The 26,179-nt window shown below is 35.3% G+C and overlaps 1 protein-coding gene across 1 annotated transcript in view; it reads right to left on the bottom strand.

Annotated features, from left to right (window-relative positions):
• The window catches only part of Ent1 (Equilibrative nucleoside transporter 1), an 81,806-nt gene extending 69,500 nt beyond the window's left edge, over positions 1–12,306 (bottom strand). Inside the window, exon 1 of the mRNA XM_069848163.1 lies at positions 12,083–12,306. The gene's annotated coding sequence lies outside the window, so the exon portion shown is untranslated. The remainder of the gene's footprint in view (positions 1–12,082) is intronic.
• Between the last annotated feature and the right edge of the window lie 13,873 nt (positions 12,307–26,179).

The following is a 26,179-nucleotide window of genomic DNA, read 5'->3' as shown; positions in this document are numbered from 1 at the left end:
TTCCTATTAGATATAATTGTTACCTGAGAGATACTACCAACCTCTTTTCAGCAGTAAATGGTTGCTAATGTATGTGGATTTTAGATTCTGCTAGGGTCGAGATACAATTGAAAGTTGACTGAGACATCATTAAATATTCGTACGATTTATCTGAAAATGTCTTTAGCTGATGACACAAGTGACACAATTCACCAAGTCTAGTGTGTTTACAACCCATATATTAATATTTTATATTTATATTTTATATTTTAATGTACCGAAGTACATATGATGTTTCCATGCAGATATTCTGCGTTATCGTACGATGAAAGAGTAGTGGAACGGAGAAAAATTCTCTCCGGCACTGGGATTTGAACCCGGGTTTTCAGCTCTACATGCTGATGCTTTATCCACTAAGCCACACCGGATTCTCATCCTGGTGTCAAATCGAATCGTCTCGGATGGGAATCCGGTGTGGCTTAGTAGATAAAGCATCACCACGTAGAGCTGAAAACCCGGGTTGAAATCTCGGTGCTGGCGAGAATTTTTCTCTGTTCCACTACTCTTTCATCGTACGATGACGCAGAATATCTGCATGGAAACATCATATGTACTTCAGTACATTAAAATATATGATATGCGTAAATCACTTTGTGATTTAAGAAGGCGCTTATTCCGTCGGATCCTGGCCAATCAGTCACTGATAACGAGTGCACCTCCGCACATATATGGACATTGTCCTACGTTCATAGACAGCTATGACGTAGTGCAGAGGGCAGGCCACTAGAGGGAACCTTAAGAGGTGGAACTTAAACTGAGATAATTCGATCCGACACAGGGGTGGGAATCCGGTGTGGCTTAGTGGGTAAAGCATCAGCACGTAGAGCTGAAAACCCGGGTTCAAATCCCTGTGCTGGAGAGAATTTTTCTCTGTTCCACTACTCTTTCACCATATATTAATGTTTATTACTTGTGTTCTCTGAAAGGAACTCAGTGGCTGATTGAATTTTTCCCACCATATTAAACGGCGAGAAGCGTGGCTAGGTGAACCATTTCACTATGTTCTGTGAGGCGAGATGCGAGATGCATGGCGAGGTGCACTACTCGCAGAGTGAGATGAACAACTCCAACATGTTTTTACCCTAAGGGTATGTAACTGAATTTTCGCTTCCACTCTCTTGCTAACGTTTCTCTGCTGTATTGACCAACGAGCACTATAGCATTTCAAAAATTAAATTACTATGCCGGTCACATGAATATGTTAACATTACAGCTATAAGATATGACATTACTAGTAAATATTAGGTAAATTTAAAGATACGATGGAAAGGTATGATGTCATTGATGACGTCACTACTACCAAAAATTTAATTACAATTATTCTCTTATCTCCTCTCTCTTTTCCTTCCTTCTCTACTTATTTCCTTCTCTTTACTTCTATCTTTCTTTTCTCCGTCTTTACATATCTTCAATTACACTCTGATTATAGATTACATACATTATAATTTTACAATTTATTCATTCACCATTGCTGATGTTGGGATTCGATCCAGGAACCTTCACATCTTCACATCTCATTATGTGTCAATATTTGTCCAACACCTTAACCATTAAGCCAAGGAAACAAGATACAAATTAACAGTCAAAATGATCATCTGTAGAATTTTAACGACTATTTCTATGACAGTCTATAAACAAAACAATAGATGGTGGTAAAAGTAATACTAAATAGGTTCATACTTGCAAAGTTCTGGAATGCCTAGTACTAGCCTGCCTAGATCCACTTCTAAAAGAGCCAGTTAGAATTCAACATGAACAATTTGGCTTTAAATCCAAGCACAGCACAAGAGATCCACTTCATATGCTCACTCACTACATAAACAATGGATAGCCTATCAAAATTTCGAACACATAATAGCAACATTCCTGAACATACAACAGGCATTTGACACAGTATGGCATGATGGTCTTCCTTACAAACTACATAAAATTTCAGTTCCTGACGCATACGTATATTTCATTGCAGACTACCTGAAAAACAGACCGTTCAGAGTTCGACAAGGTAATTGCCTTTCCAGTTCAAGACAAATTGAAGCAGGAGTTGCTCAAGGCTCTGTTCTGAGTCCAATTCTCTACGCTACATATGTTCATGACATTCCCAAGCACACCAACTGCCGACACGCCTTATATGCAGATGACACAGTCCTTTATACAAAACATTACGACATCAAATGTGCTTTACAACAGATGCAAGAAGCCTTGGACTTACTCACCCAATGGTCTACAAGATGGTGACTGAAAATTAATGGTGAAAAAAAGTACAGCAGTAGTTTTTACAAGGAGATTTCCACGATTATTACAACCACTCTCTGTTCAGAATTAACACATCCCCTTCAAAATAACGGTCAGATACTAGTACTGGACAGTCATTTGACATACAGACAACACAGTTAGTACGAGACAGAGCTCTGCAAAGATTCTTAACATTATATCCAATACTTAAAAGCTTCACTCCCCTCAAAACCAAACTATTGCTGTACACATCACTTATACAATCATACATGTCCTACGCGTCAGAAATTTGGGCTCAAACTCATCCCCGCCACATCTAGAAACTCGATGCAATCCAAAGAGCTGTGTGCAGAACCATCACAGGAGCTGATTTTTACATTACTAACGCACAATTGTACAGTGGCCTGGAAATCATTTTATTAGTGACTATGTGCAGTACTTACATAAAAATTATCTTCAGAAACTACAAACACACCCTAATCCACTTATTAAACCATAATTACACATAGCATTCAGTGAGCAATCGAGTAATGTTAACTTTTCTGCAAAAATCACTGACTCTGAAAGTTTACCTACATATCCAGCTTACCAGTCTCTGTTTCTGATGGAAAAGATGGTCACACTTCATTTACGTACTCATGTTATACTAAACAATATTCTTGTCAAGGCAAGGATCCACGTGACCTGGAAGTTGTAATGACATGTGTCTTTATTGACACCATCAAATAAATAAATATATTATAAATTCGTACTTATTCATAATACTTTTAGAAGCAGACATTATTTCGAGTATGGAAGGCAGTCCCAGTATACTAGTGCAACGCAAGGAAAATATACGACAGACTTTAGCATGGATAGATATTATATCGTCACTAGAAAACGTAGAAAAAAATTTGTTTAGTTTTGTAGAGAATATAATTTACTTCCATCAGAAGAACGGTAGAATTGTGTGCATTGTGAAAAGCAATTGAAAGTTAAAACTCAAAAACGATCGACAAAAATACTTGACTTGAAGAGTGTAAATTTTGCAGAACATTGTTCTTATATATTGTTAGCTTCATGCAATGACTTTAGAAATAACTAGTAGTGAAACTAACTTAAGCATAGTAACTGTATGTGTTTCTAACAAGACATCGCCAAAGTGTACCTACCCAGGATACGTCAAGCAGAAATTAGGTCCTTATACTACTTGAAGAGTCAAAGTGAATGATGAAAAAAAAAAAAAAATTAGTAATGGTGAGTACTAATTATTATACACACTTAGTTTAATCGCTAACTCTATAATATATGATGAAATCGTGAATTCCAAAAAATAAAAAAAAGCATGGCGGTATATAACTATTATAACTACCTTGTGATGTCATTGATGACATCATATCCTTCCATTGTATTTAAATTTACCAAATGTTATCTATACTAATAATAAATCTGTAGCCGAAATTTTTCTGGTAATTTTCGATTTTCCAAAAATAATTGGTCTTAACATATATAATTAACCACCCTGAAACCGAAAATCGCTTTTTTGAAATTTTTGTTTGTTTGTCTGTCTGTCTGTCTGTCTGTATGTATGTTTGTTACCTTTTCACGCGATAATGGCTGAACAGATTTTGATGAAAATTGGAATATAAATTAAGTTCGTTGTAACTTAGATTATAGGCTATATGGCATTCAAAATACATTATTTAAAAGGGGGGTTATAAGGGGGCCTGAATTAAATAAATCGAAATATCTCGCTTATTATTGATTTTTATGAAAAATGTTACATAACAAAAGTTTCTTTAAAAATCATTTACGATAAGTTTTATTCTTTAAAAAATTTTGATAGGACTGATATTTAATGAGACAAATGAGTTTTAAAATTAAAATAACTGCCATCTAAGGCCGTGTAATGAAATAAACAAATGACTTCGTCTATAAGGGGCCTTGGTCAACAACAATCGAAAGCTATGAAACATAGCCTACAGAAAATGTTTCTGTGTTTGTATGAAGCAATATCGGAAGCTAAATTAACCGATTTGTATAATTAATTATTATTTCACCATTTGAAAGTGTAGTTTCTCTCTATGGACATAATGCTATAATGTTATTACAGTAACTTCTGAGTGAATTAAAGACAGGTAAGATTAAAATAGCTTCTTATGCACAGAAAACTTGATAGGTTATTCTGTGTATTAGTTTCCTGTATTTCTTAAAATAATGTTTATCTCAGAGAATTAACGAACAACGAGAGTGTATTGATTTAATATGCGGTAATAATATGTTAGCTTAGCATTTCATTATTTTATAATCCAAATTTTAACTATGCTCAATTGAATCGAGTTAAAATACATAAAATACATATGCATTAAATGCAATGCAAAAAATTTGGGTAATGAGCCAAGTAGATTATGTTGCCCTGTTGTAAAATAAAATTTGTTCCTCCTGAGATTCAAGAGCCCCCATAACAAATTGAAAACTTACTTATCGGGGTACATCCGTTATCAACACACTTTTTATATAATATAATATAATATAATATAATATAATATAATATAATATAATATAATATAATATAGTATAATATAATATAATATAATATAATATAATATAATATAATATAATATAATATAATATAATTTAAGTAATTTAAGTAATTTAAGTTATTTGAATGGTTCAGAACCATAGTGGGCCAAGCGCCATTTACTGAATATGTAGAAAACAAGAGTTAAAATTAAGTTATTACCATAATTCAATGGAAACATATAACAAGTAAAATAAAGTATACACATTAAATGTAAATGATGTCAATGTTCATTGAACTATGGATGCATGTAATAAAAATTAAGAAACATGTTAAAGGAATTGTCATTGCACCAAATGAGTGCTCTCTGGACCAAAATGATTCCATTTTAATTATTTAAATATAATTTAAATTAAGTAACACATTAAACGATTTATCCTTCTATCAAACACGAATATTCCCTGGATCAAATGTCCTATTTTAATTATGTAATTACTTTATATTTATTTCTAACAGGTGCAGCGGAGCGCACGGGTATGGCTAGTAATAAATATAATTATAGTAATACTAATATAAATAATAGTAATAATACATAATCACTAAATACTAAATACGGTGTGGTTTTCGTGAATCTCTCTATCCTCACCCATAGCGCCAAAGTTACGCAAATCGTTTTATTTTATTTATGAGTAGACCTCGGATATTTAACTCTAAAAAAGTGGTTTTTGGCACCTAAAGTAGGTTTTAAAATATTAAAATAGGCCCTAAAATAATTTTTACGCATCTATATACACCATCAGAAAAGTGACATCAATGTCAGAATTGAGACTTGGAAAACTAAACTGAAGTAGTATTATTGCGATGTACCAAAGTACATATGATGTATCTGTGCAGGAATTCTGCTGTTTTGGACATTGTGCCACTGTCACACATCTGTGACATGTGCATGAGGGTTGACCACTAAAGGGAAACTAAGAGGTGAAGCTTAAACTGAGAGAATTTAATCCGGCATCAGAATTGGAATCTGGTATGGCTTAGTGGATAAGGTGTCAGCATGTAGAGCTGAAAACCCGGGTTCGAGTCCTGTTGCCAGAGAGAATTCTTCTCCGCTCCACCAATCCTTCATCATAAACTTAAGTAGGTCTATCTAAATTTAATTGTGTAAATTTCCTTACACATACTGTACCTTAGAAGGAGACAACAGTCTTAAAATGAAAATATAGGGAACTGGAATTATATACCTACATTAAATTATATAAATTTGATTTCACTTATTTTAGTCATCTTAGAAGAGGACAGTAATCTTTGAAATAAAATACAGTAAACTGAAACTAAAGCTATTATTCCTAAATTTAATTAAACTACTCAAGTATATGAAAATACTAAAAAAGCATAGCATAAAAGTCACGAAAATGTTAAAAATGTGTTGATAGGCCTATTATATTGCATTTAACCTAGTGAGGAACTCTATATAACTCTTAGATTACAAGAAAATTCATTTATGTGTTTGGAAGAATAGGTACTGTGATGCATTTTTATAACACGATAATTGAAAATAAACAGTATGCCTATCTAACTTGTAAACAAAACACTAAAAAAATTAATACACGTTAAAATATTTTAATGACTTTGAATATAAGAAAATTATTAAATATTGTTTTCAAAATAAGATGATTCATTCCTACGAAGTTTATAACACATTTTTAATCCTAATATGCTTTATGAATATTATTCGTTAATTCAATTTACTTAATAAATAGATTATATTAGGCTACATTTGTACATGTATCTCTGAAATAACTAAAGTAAGCCTGTATGAAATTATCTTTCCCTTTTACTGCAAGCTGTGATAAATTCAAAGGTAGGCCTATATGTTCAAATTAAATTATACTGTTAATGAGGAAGTATGTCCACTATGTATTGTATCGTTTATTAAAATATATTGCAGTTGGTATTTAATATTGGATGACAGGAAAATTAAACCGTCAAGAAAACATAACGCCACAAATTATGTTTGCAACTCAGTAACTGACTAAAGCACATGGCTAGGGTTACCATGAGAAGAAATTCTATAGGAGGACATGAAATCTAAAATAAGAGGACACTGCTGAAAAAAGGAGGACTTTTTAAAAATTGGTATGAACAAAATTGAAGATATAAACAATGGCTCACCTTAATTTTCTCACTACTTGCTGGATCAATATTACATCTGTACCCTACTTATCGGTAGAGCCCACTTAGTGCACAAGACCTGAAGGGACCAACTTATATCTTGTAACAAATAACTATGGAACTGTTCACAGGACATGTCCTTGAAATTATATTTCACCATGATGATACCTGTGACTGTCTCCGTTAGCATGCAATTTCGTTCTTTTGTCCATTGAATAGATATTAGGGAAACTACTCTCTCAGCATTTCCATTGTGACTTGGGAAAAATAAATAAAATTTCTGAATATCTATGATGAGAATTTTCTTGTGTTAAATATTATTAACGTACCTTGTTAACATGTTTCGACCTATTTTCGGTCATCTTCGGAACTGGTCGTTGTTGGTATTGGCGCCTCTTGTTTCCTGTGTTGGTGTGTTCGAAGTGTAGAGTCAAAGAGTGTATGTGTTTTGAAATTGAGTTGTGTGTTGAGAATATCGTTGGGGTGTGCAACACAAGTCAAAAGCATCTTAGTACTACAAAAAAGGGAAGTTTCCTAGAGGTTAACAACTGAGAAAACTCCGTTACTGCTGTCCACTGTAGTCTATTCAGTTTTTGGTTTTCATGAGAAATGAAGGGTATTTTGATAGCTGTTCATTATAGATGCCTGTTGCTAGTAGTCTAAGCAAGTAGCCAGAGTTGGGGTGTAGGCAATATATACTGCAGGGCTGTGTCCTCTGCAACTGGTACTGAGAATTTTAAATTAGGGCTACTTCTTTTGTGGTTTATGGATGGACAGTATAGAAGAATGTTTTCCAGATCTTCATCATGATTATTACACCATAGACAAGTAGAATTATAATAAAATAAAGATATTACTGAAATATGCTAGGCTCAAAATACCATATACATTGTCAAAATTTTCAAACAATATTTAAGCCTATCTCTCTGTATGCTTCAAACGAGGTGATATAAATGGAGTGTCCAGCTAGAGACCTATTAACCTTGGCCAAGTTTCTAAAAAATTATTGAATCTCTCCTATAAAAGCTGATGAATGAATGGTTCGACCAACACCAAATTATCTCACCTAGGCAATTCAGTTTCCAAAAGAATAAATCGACAGTATTAGCCCTCGGATATCTGCCCAAGGAAATCATTGCAGCATTTGAAAACAAAAAATGTCTTGTTAACAATGTGTGATTTAACTATAGTATTTGATTGCATATCCCGCGATATTTTAGTAGCTAAGCTGCAATACTATGGTATTAGAGAAGAAAGTTTAAACCTTATCAGATTTTATTTAAAAAATAGAGGATAAATTATTAACATATCAAATATCTCTGATGTGTGAGACTTGTCACTAATGGAGTTCCTCAAGGAGCATATTAGGCCCTTTTCTTTTTCTTGTAATAATAAATGATTTGCCCTTCAGTCTGTCTCAAGATATAATCATGTATGCTGATGATACCACCTTAATACCTCACTCAGATCTTAACCAGTTAAAGTTGTCACAGATCAATAATCTTAACATAGCTAAACATGGTTCCAATCAAACACGTTAATGCTTAACAAGGAAAAAAGTCAGAAACTTATTTTATACCTCTCCAACACACTAGATAATGAAATACGATATCTTATGTTATACTGTAAGGTTTTTATTTGGGTCCAAAATTAGGATGGCACAAACACATAGAAAGTAGGCTAGCTATATGTACTAAATTGTCAAGGGTAATTTTTATTTTTAGGAAGTTAAGGCTATTGGTCTCAACAGAAACTCTCAGACAAATATACTTTGCACTATTTGAATCTCACATTAAGTATGGAATTCATATATGGGGAAGTGCAACAGAAATCAAAAGCATCTTAGTACTACAAAAAAGGGAAGTTTCCTAGAGGTTAACAACTGAGAAAACTCCGTTACTGCTGTGCTGGAGGCAGAGTTGGAGCTTCCCTCCATTAATTTGAACCAATGTCACTACTTCTTGACTAGTCATCTGATGCATCACTGCTATCAGTTAAACATTCTCCTAACGAAATTATTCTGTCAGTTTCACTGTCTATTACATTAGCACTAGAAAAATATTGTTTTTTGTTATTTTTAACATGCTCAATACATTTCTTCCAGTTGTCTTTTCCATATTCTGCAAAAAGGCGGCGACACAATCATTCCAATTTCTGTTACAAAAATCCAATTGAAAAGACTGGAGACAACTGATTAAACATTTTACTCTGTCTCTTTAAATAAATGAAACCAATCAAAACAATAAATGCTTATTTTTAAAGCATGATTGAGTTTTGAAGATAAATAATGTTTATGTATGCGCTACTTGATGGACCGCGAGCAGTCGGACATAAACTTAACAAGTGATGATGTCTTGTTCACTCATTCTATTAACATGGGGTTTTTTCAACATAAAGTAGAATCTATTTAGACGATTTCATACGCTGCAACTACCCACTTATCTTTTCAAGAAAAAAGTCATTGTTGATCGCTTTTCTACTTCAAAAACATATTTTCCCATACTACAGTGGTATAAAACAAGCCTCAATTAAGATGTCTTACATTTGTTATATTGCGATGACTCAAATATCTTAAAAATCTGCAAACAATACTCAATATGCTTTTTTCCTTATTAGAATCTGACTACTAGTTTTTTAATTATTATTAAGTATAAAAATCGCGAAAATATTCTGCTTCATTCAAAGCATACAGAAGTAACGCCTTCTCCCATCATTGGCCAACAATTAGGAAGGAGAAGGTGAACAGTATATTGTGTCACTCTTTAAGATTGGCGCATGCGCAGACCAACGGAGTTTTGTAAGTTATTCCCCTACAGTACCCGGTACTTGTTAGATAAGCTTTTAAGTCAGTCATTGTTGTATATTCATAAAAGATATAATATTCAATAAAAATTCCAAGGAATCATGTAAGCCACTATTTCCAGAGTTAAAAGTAATGCCAGTTCACAGTCTATTCATTTACAGAACCTTGATCTCAGATCTAATATAGATCTTTATCCACCTAGATCAGATATACATTCCGTTAACACTAGAAATAAAGATAAATTAGATTACCGGTACACACGGTGCAGATTGAGTGTAAGCTTCGATACTTGCTCTTTTAATGGCATCAACATATTTAATAAGCTACCACTGGACGTGAGAAAGGTACCAATAAATAGGTTTAAGTCCTGTATACATAGATGGTTGCTGAATAGACCTTTCTGCTCAATGAATGACTTCATGGAGTGTGATATAAATATTGTATTTTATAAATGCATAGGCAGAGAGAGAACCGTTTCCTTGGGGGGCAAAGCAAAACCATAGAATACCGATATAACAATGTTACGGGGGATATCATTTACTTATTCCCCTGTTATAGCTTGGCCATGGTACAGTAATATAGGAATATGATCATTTAATAAAAGTATTTTTGGAATGCATGTTTCTTATAGTGTTACATCCATATCCACGATGTTTCAGACCGAGTTGTATAGGGCTTCAACTGTAAGTCTACTACAAATTATAGGCCTAATAGAGCATACCAATAGGCAGAGTTATGGGAGGGTATGTGGGAGCACTGCCCCCCCCCCAAATTTGTCTGAACTCTTTTTTTTTCGTATTAACATTACACAATATTGAATTTCAAAAGACTTTTCTTGTTTTTGTTTATGAATTGGATAGGCCTATTATTTGTAAATGCTACCATCGTACCATCTTCCTGGAAAATGGCTGTTTTCACAAAAAAATCTTTGGACTATGGTTGTTTTATGAAAACTACTGAAAATTTTCACTCCTTTAACATGGAACTATGGTGTTTTTTTTTTTTTTTTTTTTTTTTTTTTTTTTCACTAACACCTAATTCAGTAGATGGCCGCTGCAGACTTCTAACACAGGAGTACAGACTGTTACAAAAGAAACATTACAGTGCTTCCATTCCTCAAACGAGGTATAGAAATTCTTATACATTCAGAAATTTAAAATAAATATTATAGCCTAGACACATGATCTGAAGACATTAATTCGTCAATTTAAGCACAGAAACTTAATCATAAACAAAAGCAAGAAAAGTCTTTTTGAATTCAATATTTTCTAGTGTTAATAGAAAAAAAAAAAAAGATAAGAGTCCAGACAAGTTTGGGGGCAGTGCCCCCCCCCCCCATAACTCCGCCTATGTATAAATGTAACCCTTTATAGGTATTTCATTTTTTCTCTCTTTGTATTTTAATTTTTCTTTTTGTCTTTGTAGCTATAAATGTGTTAATCTGCATCATAGGCCTACTCTGTTTATTTGTGCTAACTTTGTTTGTGCATGTGTGAGTGTAGGACCTATGTGTGCATGCGTGTATATATCTAATCTGACGATGTCATATCCAGACTTTTTTATATGGTTTCTGACAAATAATAACAGTGTTCGAGCGTAACTCAATTCACTAGACGTAGATTAGACTTACAGCAGAACAAATTTTCACGTCAGTTTCAATTCTTGAAATAACTATTGTTCGTTTTCCGATTACATTTAAACAAAATTTGCTGATATTCATAACAATAACGTGTCAGGAATATAGACAAAAAAAATCGTACAAAAATATTAATAAAATTACAATAAACAAAATCCAATATATACTTAAATAAATAGATAGTTTGTTTCATCGTATTATAATTACATACTTAGTCATGTAAACCAAACCAACATTTGGTCAATTTTTAGTGAATAAAGCATTAAAATAACTTGTATTGTAAACATTTCCATTAATTCGTGAATACATACTGGACTAATGGGCAGTTACAAAAACGTATTTCTTAAACTTAAAATGAACTAGACCGCAGTAGTAACATACAGTAGTACACCCTACATTATTAACTCATTAATAATAACAAATTACAAAATCTCCTTTAAAGTTACAAATTAACACTATAGGCCCTACTTCAGAATACAGAGTAAGTACTTATGTACAAAGACTGTATAAATTAAAAATAATTAAAACAAGTCATGTTTTTATTGATGGCACAAGGGTAGATAAATAAATAAGTACATAAAAAAGATACGTCCCCTGGACCAAAAATAAATAGGCCAAATTCAATAACGACATATGTACTTACGCGGTATTCTGAAGTCGTTCCCAAATTAATTTAATTGAAAATAAGTAGCTACTGTACCTGAAGTAAAATTGTAAACTGTTGAAAATATCGGTTCACTCTTAAAACCTAATATAAAGATTGTGTGGTCATTAGTAGGCTAACACAAACACTTATGTTTTATATGCGTCATTATCTCTTGCATCTAGAGCTGAACTCTTACTACACGAATGATTCATTTACGACACTTGCTAATATCACATTACACAGCTGACAAATTTTGCAGCTGTTTTCCCCAGACATGGCCTACCGTGATAATATCGATTACGCCCCCTGTTCGTGTCTGGTAGCAATCTCTCGGCATAACAGAGAATTATATGGCAGCGGTAAATTCAATATGAAGAAATGCAATGACGGAAGTTACAAATAACTTTGTTTACCCAGAATAGTTCAATGTATTTTTGTACTTATTCGTTCTTTTATATGTATGCTGGTTTACTTTTGATAAGATTTTAAATATGTGTCTGATGCCATATTTAACCCAAGTTAACGAGTGTGTATGTTACATAAAAATAAATAATGGGTTAGCAAGGTACGTTTCAATGGATCGCATCGTTGGAAAACACTCTATTGCATAATATAATTATGTTGTACGTAGCAAGATCGATTATTCAATTGATAGGATATTTTATGAGGTTGTCATTACTGAGATATCTATTGTCAATTGCTTTTATTTGTCAGAAAGCCTTGACTGACGTGTATATAAGGACCAGCGCTCTTAGAGATGGAGGTCGGGGTTTGGGATGGCCCACAAGTAACAAGAGGAGAAGGGATAGAGACACCTAGTATTTTAAAGATATATATCGTTCACTAGATGAGTTGATTCAACTAACCTGGAAATAATGTGAATCGTTCAGCAACGACTTCTTGTAAATAACCCATGTCACTAATATTATTGAAAATGTATATTTTTCTGATGCTCGAAATGAGGGCATTTAGACCACACAGCAATCTTGGATAACCTACAAAGATCTAATAAAGTTCGTGGGTGCACAGGCAAAAGGGGATAAGTTGCCTTTCGGCCAAAATTGAGTTAAGTCAACATTTCGATGGAGAAAGTTGACAAGAACATTGTGTAGAATGTTCTAAGTCATAGCTTTATAATTGAAGATGAAAAAGAATTGTGCGTATGGAGTTAAATCAGCAAAGTTTATGATTAAGATGTGTAAAAGGGGACAAGTCATTAGTCATGTTGGAGCAAAGTGATTAAGTTCTGATACGGACTATGGTGTGATATTTTATATATTCAAACATGTTGTGAATCCAAATTTCATGGCAAATTCTTATGTTGCTTATGTGTATGAATCTTTGTGGTATGTGGGTTTTATTGGAAAAGTTAATTATGAAGAAGGTGATGATGTACAATAAAATTCATGCATCCACATGGGCTCTCTCCGTCATTTTATTAGCGTGACAATGACAGTTGTGAAGTTCCATTTTCAAATATTTTGTGCAAATTGATGTCAGCACGGCCAGAGGAAGGACCTACAGTTTAAACCAAGGTTCTTACAAGAGAATTGAAGCCAAATTATCTCAGTTGTAAAAAGTTACATTTTGTTCACATTTTGAGAAATATTGTGCCTTACACTTCTATATTTCTCTGCCAAAAAGTAAGTTGTAATCATATACCTATTATAATTTTTTGTCTATAGATAGAGCACTGTGTTCTAATTACTATACATAATTATCAGCATTTTCTAAGGTGTGGCACTCAGGAAAAAATAATTTCCAATAAACGAAAAAAAGTCCTAAAAAAGGTACTGTAATAATTTAAATGTGAAATTTATTTTTATAATCTCCAATATAAATCTCAGTTACAGAACAAGTTTAATAAAAATCCAATGATTACATTGGAAACTGTGGCATTATTTGGATAATTTTTTCAACTGCTTACATGCGACTACATTCATAACAATATTACTATTTTCTGCTTCAACTTCTTCACGGATTTCAATAGAATTTAAAGGAAGTCATTCACTAAGATATGTAACACATAAGCAAAATCTCAGCAAAATTGGAAACAGTGGATGACATGGTCTGGATGAATTGACATGGAATGACCCCATTATGAGAGTTCAGGTTCAGATGGTAGTGTCAGAATAAAATCATACAGTAATCAATAAGAAAAACGTGAAAAGGAAGCTTACCATATTTTGAGCGTTCTGAAAATATTTTGCAACATACGAAAAATATTTCTGATGCTATGAAGGACATCCTCGATACGGCAAACTGTTTATGGAAAGGAAGATAAAGGGAAAGAGGAGGAGGGAAGGTATTTCATCAAGGACAATACTAGGGAGAGAAGAGGAAAAAGAAAAGTAGCTCGGAATACTAGTGAACAGCATGTCACGAAAAGTGGTACCGTAATACAGTAAGTTGCTGAAAGAAAGTATACACTGTCTTAGGTGATTGTAGGAGAAAGTGTCAATAGGGGATCACAGATGAAGAGGGAATAAAGATATTTACATGGTACGGTATTGAAATATTGGCAACTCAGCAGGTCGAGCTCCACGTTTGTTAAGTTTAATAAAAAAGAATTTAACAAAACACAGTCCAAGAAAAAAATAAGATAGATCCATAATGTACACAGTCAATTACAATTTGCAAGTAAATGGAGAAAACATGCCTGTCTGCAAAAAATGTATGAGAAACCGGTGAAAAATCACATTAGCAAAGAAAAGGTCATCTTACAGTGGTTAGTAATGACACAAGTGGTTCTCAAGTTCCTCAGCATAAAATAACAGATGAGAGACTGGAGCAAGTGGGAGGATATCTGTTGTCCTTACCAATATATGAGAATCATTACACAAGAAGAGATTCTGGGGAAAAGTATCTCCGTTCATATTAAATATTATAAAAAATGTATGAGGAATACAAAACACAGAAGCCTGATGATATCGTCTCCACAAAAATTTATGGAAAACTGAATTTAACTTGGTATTAAAACTCCAAATAAGGGCAGCTTGTGATAGATACAGCATTCAAATCAATGCAGCCACTCTGGTAGAAGAGAAACAAAAGTTGAACAGGAATTGTTAGTACACCACATGGCTGCTAATAGAACCTATATAGTAAAAGCGTGTGATTGCGAAATATCCAAGGATGAACCAACAATCAAAATAATTACTTTTCACATGCATGTGTCTCAGTGAAACATACAGCAAAGTCCGTATAGGTCAGTTTCTATCTGATGCTTTTCCAATTCACTGCGGGCTAAAGCAGGGAGATGCACTATCACCTTTACTTTTTAACTTCGCTCTAGAATATGCCATTAGGAAAGTTCAGGATAACAAGCAGGGTTTGGAATTGAACGGGTTACATCAGCTTCTTGTCTATGCGGATGATGTGAATATGTTAGGAGAAAATACACAAACGATTAGGGAAAACACGGAAATTTTACTTGAAGCAAGTAGAGCGATCGGTTTGGAAGTAAATCCCGAAAATAAAAGTATATGATTACGTCTAGTGACGAGAATATTGTACGAAATGGAAATATAAAAATTGGAGATTTATCCTTTGAAGAGGTGGAAAAATTCAAATATCTTGGAGCAACAGTAACAAATATAAATGACACTCGGGAGGAAATTAAACGCAGAATAAATATGGGAAATGCGTGTTATTATTCGGTTGAGAAGCTCTTATCATCCAGTCTGTTGTCCAAAAATCTGAAAGTTAGAATTTATAAAACAGTTATATTACCGGTTGTTCTGTATGGTTGTGAAACTTGGACTCTCACTCTGAGAGAGGAACATAGGTTCAGGGTGTTTGAGAATAAGGTGCTTAGGAAAATATTTGGGGCTAAGCGGGATGAAGTTGCAGGAGAATGGAGAAAGTTACGCAACACAGAACTGCACGCATTGTATTCTTCACCTGACATAATTAGGAACATTAAATCCAGACGTTTTAGATGGGCAGGGCATGTAGCACGTATGGGCGAATCCAGAAATGCATATAGAGTGTTAGTTGGGAGACCGGAGGGAAAAAGACCTTTAGGAAGGCCGAGACGTAGATGGGAGGATAATATTAAAATGGATTTGAGGGAGGTGGGGTATGATGATAGAAACTGGATTAATCTTGCACAGGATAGGGACCGCTGGCGGGCTTATGTGAGGGCGGCAATGGACCTTCGGGTTCCTTAAAAGCCATTTGTAAGTAAGTAAGTAAGTAAGCAGTGTTTTCCAACACCACAAACTTAGAGTTTGCTGGTCTTTTAAAAACTTCAGCTGTGGGTAAGTATATAATCTTATTGTACAAGATTGTGACAATGGACAAAACGTTTGTTTTTGAGGAGGGAATGAAGTAGCTTCTTCAATATCTAATGCAAACTGAGGATTCGGTAACTCATGTCACCAAGACCCTGGTCAAAATAAGAATACACATGTAGCAACATGTGTATGCTTGCTCTACAAAATGCAGTAGGCTACTTTTGAATACCATTGATAAAAAATTCATTGTGAAAGATCATACCCATGAGGAGTGCGACTCTGACCATATTTTGATAGAAAAAAAGAAGGAAAAGTATAATATGACCATAGAGTACGGTACTCACATGATTGAATGCAACTAGTGTAACACGCAGACAAGAAGAAATCTTCAATCGTAAGGAGAATGAAAACAGAACATTTATTTTCTCTTATACAAAACAGATGAAAGTTCCTACGTAATAATTGTCATAAACTGAATGAAGATGGTAGCAGTGTACATGATGATTCAGACCACCTGTAACAGTTATTTATTTCGGAAACTAGTGCATTAAAATTTTCAAGACAAAAAAAATTTATAACTAAAACACTTGTGAACTTTCACTTGAGCTTGATTTCATCAATCAGCTCTAACAGGAAGTAGGGTCAATGGCTTATCACTTTAAAATTTCAAATGGCAATCGGGGTCAAATAGGATACCATTTGATAGAGATCTTCAAAACAAACAACTTTCAAAAAGTTTTTATCAATTCCTATTCTTTCAATGAGAAAACATACGAGTAAGCACTGCCATCAATATTGAGAAATGTTACAAGACGAAAATGTAAACAAGACAATAATGTTGACATGTTACTGAAAGACTGGACAATTCCATTAATTTTTATAAATGTTCAAACTGTGTGCCGTTCTCAGCAGCACATACCCGTACTCTTCTTCTAACACTGTCAGAGCCACCAGCGTGGCTCAGTCGGGTAAGGTGCTTGCCTGATGGTCTGAAGTTCCGTTCGGGCGCGGGTTCGATCCCTGCTTGTGCTTGGGCTGATTACCTGGTTGGGTTTTTTCCGAGGTTTTCCCCAACTGTAAGATGAATGCTAGGTAGGTAATCTATGGCGAATTCTCGGCCTCATCTCCGAGATATCATCTCGCTGTCACCAATTTCATCAACGCTAAATAACCTAGTAGTTGATATAGCGTCGTTAAATAACCAATTAAAAAAAACACTCAGTAACTCCTAACACTACGGCGTGGTCAAGTGACTGGCAGATCTCCCGAATTCGCTATTTTATATCATCTCTTGTTGTGGAATGATCTTAATAGACGATGTTTTTTAACCATTTCCAAAAATAGAAATCCAAAGGATTCAAGTCAGGAGATAGTGCTGGCCATACCACAGAACCGCATCTCCCAATCCATCGCCCTGAGAAGAACTGATTGGCTGTATCACTTACCACCAAAGAGAAATGAGCTGGGCAACAATCCTGCTGAAGCCACATTACTGCTCGTGTTGCCAGTGGTACATCCTCCAAAAGCTGGTTGAGGATGTTCTTCTAGAAGTCAGCATACATGACACTATTCACAGCACTTCAAAGAAATAAAGTCCAATGATTCAGTGTCCGAAGATGCCACAACAGATATTGACACTCCACCTATCCTGGTTGTCCACTTCTCTCAGCCAGAGAGGATTTACTTGAGACCAGTGGTGAGCATTATGGATATTGACATCGCCATTGCTCTTGAATGTCACTTCATCTGTGCAAAGAATACTGCATGAAATCGACGGTTTTTACCTGACAACCAATTGCAGAAAACCACAAGACTCTGAAAATCTTCTCCTTTAAGCTGCTGGTGCATATTGATGTGATAAGAATGGCATTTACTGCCATTCAGAATCCTCCACACTGTTGTCTGACTAATATCAGATTCCCTAGCAATTCTCCTGGTCGAGTCGTGAGGATTGACAAGAACGGCAGCAATGACATCAGCTGATCTCTCGTCTTGCACAGGTCATCTGTTACATCTATTTTGATTATGGTTAGGTCGCAGCTGTCCAGTCGCTTGCACACGAACAGCAAGACGCATGAAAACATTGCAAGATTGACGAGCACTTTGCGGGTACAAATGCTCGGCAGCCAGAAAGTTTTTACGACATTCGCTGAATATCATCAACATATCAAAACCTTCTTGATTTGTGTAAACTATTATTGTTTGCAGTACGTAGGAGGTCTGAAGTCGAAATTGTGATAGAAAATCTGAAAAATTATAAGTCTCCAGGTATCGATCAAATTCCAGCAGAATTAATACAACAGGGTGGAAGCACATTATCTAACGAAATTTATAAACTTGTACTTGCTATATGGGGAAAGGAAATTGTACCAGAACAATGGAAGGAGTCCATAATCGTACTTATCTTTAAGAAGGGGGACAAGACTAACTGTAGTAACTTTCGAGGAGTATCACTTTTGTTGACGTCGTACAAAATTTTGTCCAATATTCTTTTGAGAAGATTAACTCCATATTATGTAGATGAAATTATTGGGGATCATCAGTGTGGTTTTAGGCGTAATAATCAACTATTGATCAGATATTTTGTATTCGACAGATAATGGAGAAAAAATGGGAGTATAAGAGTACAGTGCATCAGTTATTCATATATTTCAAAAAGGCATATGACTCGGTTAAGAGAGACGTTTTATATGATATTCTTATTGAATTTTGTATTCCCAAGAAACTAGTTCGATTAATTAAAATGTGTCTCAGTGAAACATACAGCAGAGTTGGTATAGGTCAGTTTCTGTCAGATGCGTTTCCAATTCACTGTGGGCTAAAGCAAGGAGATGCACTATCACCTTTACTTTTTAACTTTGCTCTAGAGTATGCCATTAGGAAAGTCCAGGATAACAGAGAGGGTTTGGAATTGAATGGGTTACATCAGCTGCTTGTCCATGCGGATGACGTGAATATATTAGGAGAAAATCCAAAAACGATTAGGGAAAACACGGGAATTTTACTTAAAACAAGTAAAGAGATAGGTTTGGAAGTAAATCCCGAAAATAAAAGTATATGATTACGTCTAGTGACGAGAATATTGTACGAAATGGAAATATAAAAATTGGAAATTTATCTTTTGAAGAGGTGGAAGAATTCAAATAACTGGGAGCAACAGTAAGAAATATAAATGATACTCGGGAGGAAATTAAACACAGAATAATTATGGGAAATGCCTGTTATTATTCGGTTGAGAAAATTTTATCATTCAGTCTGCTGTCAAAAAATCTGAAAGTTAGAATTTATAAAACAGTTGTATTACCGGTTGTTCTTTATGGTTGTGAAACTTGGACTCTCACTTTGAGAGAGGAACATAGGTTAAGGGTGTTTGAGAATAAGATGCTTAGGAAAATATTTGGGACTAAGAGGGATGAAGTTACAGGAGAGTGGAGAAAGTTACACAACACAGAACTGCACGCATTGTATTCTTCACCTGACATAATTAGGAACATTAAATCCAGACGTTTGAGATGGGTAGGGCATGTAGCACGTATGGGCAATCCAGAAATGCATATAGAGTGTTAGTTGGGAGGCAGGAGGGAAAAAGACCTTTGGGCAGGCCGAGACGTAGATGGGAAGATAATATTAAAATGGATTTGAGGGAGGTGGAATGTGATGATAGAGACTGGGTTAATCTTGCTCAGGATGTGGGCGGCAATGAACCTCCGGGTTCCTTAAAAGCCAGTAAGTTGTTGTTGTTGTTGTTGTTTTCTAATGCCAGGCGTTTGACAATAAAGTCATTTGACCTCTTGCACTCCAATATTTTTCAAAGATATTATCATGGCCAGCCAATGAAGCACAGATTTTGAGGTGTTCCGAATCCATTTCTTGGTTTGAGTTGCACATTGGACAGTTAGGGGACTGATATATTCCAATTCTATGCAGGTGTTTAGCCAAGCAATCATGGCCTGTTGCCAATCTAAATGCAGCTACGGACGATTTTCGTGGTAAATCGGGAATTAACTGTGAATTTTGATGCAGAGAGTTCCATTTTTTCCCTTGGGATTGTGTTATCAAATTTTGTTTGTTGAAGTCTAAGTATGTAGATTTAATAAATCTTTTCACAGAGTAATACGTAGATTTAGTAACAGGTCTGTAAGTAGCAGTGCTGCCCTTCTTTGCTATAGCATCCGCATTCTCTTTTCCCAGGATTCCACAATGGGATGGTATCCATTGAAATACAATTCTTTTATTGAGTGATATTAATTGAGAGAGCATTTTAGTTATTTCTGCTGTTTGAGATGAAGGTGTGTGTTTAGAGACGATTGATGGAATAGCTGCTTTGGAGTCTGACAATATAACTGCATTCCTAAATTTATTGATGTGGCATAGAAGATTCCTGAGACATTCACTTATTGCAATGATTTCACTATCAAAACTTGTTGTTCCATACCCAAGTGATCTATAAAGTGAGCAGTGGCGTATACTGGTTAAAGGGTTTGGGCTACCGCTGACCCTATTATTACACAAAATATATCTATCAATTACTTTAATTTTAATTACTATGGTAAAACTAATAATACAAAATTATTACATTATGTTATATTATAAACTTTTTCTTTTGTAATTTCCTTGGGCTACCACCGGTAGCCCTGGTAGCCTGCAAAATATGCCCCTGAAAGTGAGAAGAGACAGCACGTAACACCTGCACCGGCACCTTGTTCTCTGGAGATCAAGGATCCGTCGGTGTATAAATGAAGCCAGTTTTGTGGAGGGTACCTAATATTAATTGTCTCTAAAGACAATTGTTTTAGTATTTCAGTGTTTACTTCTGATTTGAGTATTTCTTCTGTTAAATTTAGATTATATTCTATATTTAATAGAGTTAAAGGGTTTGGTTTAATTTGTAAGTTTTCTTTTAAATTCGGGATATTGATTTTCTGTTTTAATTCTTGAACAATGGATATGAAACTTTTTTGAGTTTTCAATCTACAGAAAGGACTGTATGAATGCCAATTGTTTCCTGGTAATCTGATAAGTTTTTCATATTGAATCAGTGCTTTTTCTTCTATTGTCACTTTGATGCTGTTAATATTAGTGAGGAATCTCATAGAATCTATTGGAGTTGTTTTGATTCCACCAGTAATGAGTCTGAGAGCTTGGTTTTGAACATATTCTATTTCGTTTATGAAAGGTGAAGTAATTAAAATTTCTCCGCAGTATGTCAGCACTGGCTGTATAAACATTTTGTATGTAATGTTCAAAGTATTCCTAGAGCATCCCCATTTCTTTCCTGCTAGTCTTTTTAGAAGGGAGAATCTTTTACGAGCTTTTTCAGAAATGTATTTCAAATGGTTGCTCCATGTTAACTTACTATCGAAAATAACTCCAAGATATCTGGATTCATAAGTCCTAGGAAGGTGTTGGCGATTGTATTGGATATTGAATTCTCTTTCTTTTTTACCGAGTGAAAATATTTGGTAGTTACTTTTGCTTAAATTGAGTGTCATCAAATTTGATGTATTCCATTCATATAGTTGATTTAGAGCTTTAAGAGCAGAATTTTGAAATTTGTCTCTATGTCTGTAAGATCCGGAAGTCCACAAAACTATATCATCTGCAAATAGTGCTGTTTTCATGTTTGATTCCTCTAATAGGGAGGGTAAGTCATTTATATAAATATTGAATAAAGTTGTGCTGAGGACAGCGCCCTGAGGTAGACCTCGATATGTTTGTTCTGTAAGTAGAAAGTGAATTATTGAATTTAGTAAGCCAGTAAGTAAGTAAGTACGTAGGAGGTATTTGCAATTACTCTTAACTTTTAGGTACTTATTTTATTAGTCACAAAAGTAATTGCAAAACTTGAAAAATTTACGTACGTATGTACAGAGAAAACAAAATATATTGTGACAGCGACGTGAGAATCGAACTCACGACCAGCGTCCCGCAAGAAAGCAGATCGCACAGGCTCCACGGAACATTGAGTGACGTCGCGCGGTGGAGAGAAGAGAGAGGGTGTATTACGTCAACGCGACGAGGCTGCGCGCGCAGCTGCTACTTAATGCAGTGAATGTGGAACGACCTTCCCGACTATTCCAGAAATCCGTCGAAGTGGAAGACTCGCGAATTTTCGAGGCTACGTCGCTGTGGTTATAAATTACGGTCGCGAAGGAACGACAGGAGAGTTTTCAGTTATTCAGTCAGTGAGTAAGCCAGAGCAAGCAAGCCAGACTTGTGTGCCAGAGTTCGACTCGAGTGTGCGTCCGCATCTGCGTCAGCATCCGAAGGCTTGAGTTCGAGTGCAGTGGACCGCAGTTGGAGGGACCTGAGTTCGAGTGCAGTGGACCGCAGTTGGAGGGACCTGAGTTCGAGTACAGTGAACTGTCTCTGAAGGTCTGTGGTTCGAGATACTGTGAACTCGAGTGACTGAGATAGAAGAACTGTGAACTGAGAACGGGTAGTTCTGATTTGTAAATAGTGCTTTGTAAATATTAGTTAAGATTAACAGTTCATTGTTGTGCGTAATAGTCCAAGTAAATTGTCATTGTCGTCGGTGGAGTGCTATAACGAATACTGTGTTGAGTGAAGATCCAATTGTTGACGAGAGCGTTTAAGGTGAATTGTAGAAAGGAATTATTGTTGTGACGAATAAATTACATTGTTGTTACTAATAAAAATCACAATATCCTTCTTAATGTATGCCTACATTGTTGGGCAATTCCACCTGAGCTTATTACCTGGCTAAGTGCACAGTACATGTAGACCTGGCCTTACATACTGTAGATACTGTGTTGCTGTGACTAAAGGAAATGTTGTTGGGCGAGCAAAGGGGAAGGGATAATTTACTTGTATTCACCCCTCGACGGTGCTGTTGGCCACCAGGTTTACACTCAGCTAGGTAATTGTGCGTGTGTGCTATGTCAACATTAAATGAACTTATCTTGTTTATATTTTCTTTTGTAACATTTCTCAATATTAATGGCATTGCCTTTTCGTACGTTTTCTCTTTGAAAGGGTAGGAATTAATAAAAACGTTTCCTATGAAAGTTATTTGTTTTGAAGAGCTCTATCAAATGGTACCCTACTTGACCCCGACCCCCATTTGAAATTTTGAAGTGATACGCCACTGACCATACTTCCTGTTAGAGCTGATTGATAAAATTAAGCTCAAGTGAATGTTCACATGTGGTTTAGTTATAAATATTTTTGTCTCGAAAATTTTAATGCACTAGTTTCCGAAATAAATGACTGTTACAGGTGGCCTAAATCACTCTGTATATTGGATACAGTTAAATGGCTGCAGTGTGAAAAGACATGCCTATGTGTCTGAACACAAAACCATCTCTCGATAATAAAGTATTTACAAGGTTATCACTCCATAGGAACTGCTACCACTGCCTGTTCTTTTACTATTCACAGCAGTACGCTCACAGCCCTTCAGTTTTTTTTGGTAAGTACCAGTATATAAATAAACTGTATAACTCTAGCCTTGGCTTGAGGAGGTGAGTCGTCAGCTCGACTTCTCATATTCATGAAAGGAAGTTATGATACTGTTTGATATGAAGCAGAGTGTGTAATAAATAAATAATTGTGGCACAACAACCCATGAAGGCCAATACCAAGCAGCCAGCTGCTGGGTTCATGTCCATATGTCTTGGCAGATGTAAATGATCATCCAATCAGTTCGGATGTAATATATGGCCAGCACAATGATCCCCCCCCCCCCTCAGTCGTTATAGCTAATTTCAAAACTGGATTTTGCTATCTAGCATAATGTAGCTCCCCAGGTTCATCATGATGCTGGTTGGGCAGCAGTCCCATACACTGGCTGAAATTTCATTAGAAAATTTCTTCCTTCATGAGGACTCGAACCAACACTCATTCTATAACACGAATCCATGGATGATGCCTTAAACCACAATGCTATGACATGAGACAGTGTATACTTAACAAATGGGAGAAAAATTTATTCTGTCTTCAATTAAGTGTAGCATACATTCTTCTAGACAATAACTTTTAGCTCTGCTGATTGAGCCAAATTTGTTCCAAAATAGGTATAGATAATAATTTTCTAAATAAAGAAAATGTAATTCCAAGTGTCCCACATTATGAAATTTTTATCTACAAAGAAGAAGTGTGATAAGTGATAACAATGATTAATACTCACTCACTCACTCACTGAACAGGTGATGTGAATAAAACTGAGTCAGCACTCAAAACTCGCAAATTTTGGAGCTCTACTCAGTTTGGTGTGAATAAAAATGCTATCGGATACCTTTGACTCACTGTTGAACCTTTGACCCTGAGTCAGAGGCAGACACACTCGGTCAGCGAGTCGAATTAATCTGCTTTGCATGAATAAGATACAACTTGCACTCACTTTATTGAGCTCCAAGTAGTAGTTTTCTAAGTCACCTAAGTAGATGACTCCACTCACGTATGAGATGGCTCAGTATTTGATGTGGGTGTATGAAGAAGAAAAGAATATAAAATATGTAGAGGAAGTAGAGTTGAAAATTATAAAACTTTGTATAGGTTCGATAGGCAAAATTTAGAATGGTTGACGAATAATTTCCGTGATGAATATCAGGAGAAAAGAGATGGAGCATTACCACATGATGAGAGAATGAAAATATTCTTGCGTTATTTGAGTGATCTGGTTACCAGCGTAGCTCAGTCGGTTAAGGAGCTTGCCTGCTGATCCAGAGTTGCGCTTAGGCATGGGTTCGATTCCCGCTTGGGCTGATTACTTGGTTAGATTTTTTACGAGGTTTCCCCCAAACCGTAAGGCGATTGTCAGGTGATCTATGGCGAATCCTCGGTCATCATCTCGCCAAATACCATCTCGCTATAATCAATTCCGACGCTAAATAACCTAGTAGTTAATACAGCATCGTTAAATAACCAACTTAATAAAAAAAAATTGAGTGGTCCGGGTTTGAAACTGGAGTTGGTAAAAACCAGTGCTGTTTTAAAGCATGGGCAAACCCGACGGTGGCCAGGGGTCTCAGGTTATAAGGGAGCCTCAAAAAGATTATGATTATGATGATGATGATGATGATGATAATAATAATAATAATAATAATAATAATAATAATAATAATAATAATAATAAATATAGAGTCAAATCAAGTATTCATTGTTGAAGCAAAACTTTAATCATTGAAGAATAATGGTATAGTTTGTTACTGCCCCTCTGTCCTTTCTGCTTCGACAATACTGTACTAGTATCTCTATCGTTATGTCTCAGTTAGAGTGCCTCTACATAAACCAGAAATCCTAGGCTTGACAAGTCTGCGACTATTCAGTTCTCTCTCAATCTCTGAGGCAGGTGGAGACAGGCATGTGGCCATCATGCCTAGCAAGTCCTGCCCCCACCAAAAGCATATGGGAATCTTTATGGTTTATGGTTCATGTCAGACATGTCCCGTGGTTCACTAATCCTCATTGTATACAAGAAGTAAACAAATGCACGTGTCCGAAGTCCATCCTATTAGCTACAAACCTTTTCATGGCTCCCAGATCTCGACAATATTTTAGTTTCCTGTCTGAAAGCACAACCTGTTAGATATTTTTGAAGACTTAATAGGAAATTTTCTGTTTTTCTAAACACAGGAAGTGAATATGATATACGAAGCAGTTAGAAAACTAATAAAGACTGTCAAGAATGAATATGTCGAGCACAGACTGTTGACAATAAGGTGTGATAAGATGGCAAGCAGGTTGTGTAATGTAATTACGATGGCATCACCACTCACAACTCAAACCCAAACATAGAGCTGGGAAGTGTGTCAGTCAATCAGTATCTGCATGCCTGATATATATATATATATATATATATATATATATATATATATATATATATATATAATACAGTGTCGGTGCTAAGCTGTGTTAAATTGTGTGCTGTTAAACATCTTATACAATAATA

This window comes from Periplaneta americana, chromosome 15 (genome assembly GCF_040183065.1).
Source record: "Periplaneta americana isolate PAMFEO1 chromosome 15, P.americana_PAMFEO1_priV1, whole genome shotgun sequence".
NCBI classification, from domain to species: domain Eukaryota; kingdom Metazoa; phylum Arthropoda; class Insecta; order Blattodea; family Blattidae; genus Periplaneta; species Periplaneta americana.
Note: the sequence above shows the minus strand (reverse complement) of the source record. Positions and strands in the feature narration are given on the sequence as shown.